Here is a 686-nt window from a genome sequence, read left to right on the forward strand (position 1 = left end):
GGGTGGCCGCCGGGGCGGGAGGGAGAGGGTGCGGGGGACCCACTCCCAGGCGCTCCAGCCGAGGCTGTCCTGGAGACAGCCTGCGGGGGGCGCCCTCCCGCCCCGGGAGAAAGCGCTGGGCGTGGTGACAGAGGGCGGGAGACCGTGGCCGGCGGCGCCACCCAGGAAGACTCACTTGGCAAGTTCTGAAGACCGCGCCCCTTTCCGGGGACGAGCAATACCCCCGTAACTTGGCAAGGCATCGTTTTCAATAGCCTTACGGTGTCTCCAAGGCCTAGGCCGGTGTCCGAAATGGAAACGTCTGCTCTGGCCCGTAGCCAGACCCGTGTGCGTCCTGCAGTCCTGACGGTCACCGTTTGCTGAGCACCCGCTTGGGGCCAAGCGCCTCGTGCTAAAGGGGTTGCCTTTGATTCTCACTTCAAGCCCAGGTCGTGATGCCCCGTGTTACAGGCCGTGCCCACCACTGTGCTTTAGAAGGCCGACCGAGGGCTACCTTCACTCCCTGCTTCCTGTGACTTCCCCAATAAATAAGCCCCTCCCACGCTCCCCTCCCCCTCCTCCCCCTCATCCTCACGCCCAAGTCCACGCACTAAGATATTAACTGTGGCTCCAGGACGGGTGTGTTGGGAGGGGGGTCACGGTTGTCAGACCTTTCATGGCCACACATCCCATGGGGGCGGCAGGGG

The sequence above is a fragment of the Tupaia chinensis genome, unplaced genomic scaffold (assembly GCF_000334495.1).
Source record: "Tupaia chinensis unplaced genomic scaffold, TupChi_1.0 Scaffold000561_1, whole genome shotgun sequence".
Lineage (NCBI taxonomy): Eukaryota > Metazoa > Chordata > Mammalia > Scandentia > Tupaiidae > Tupaia > Tupaia belangeri.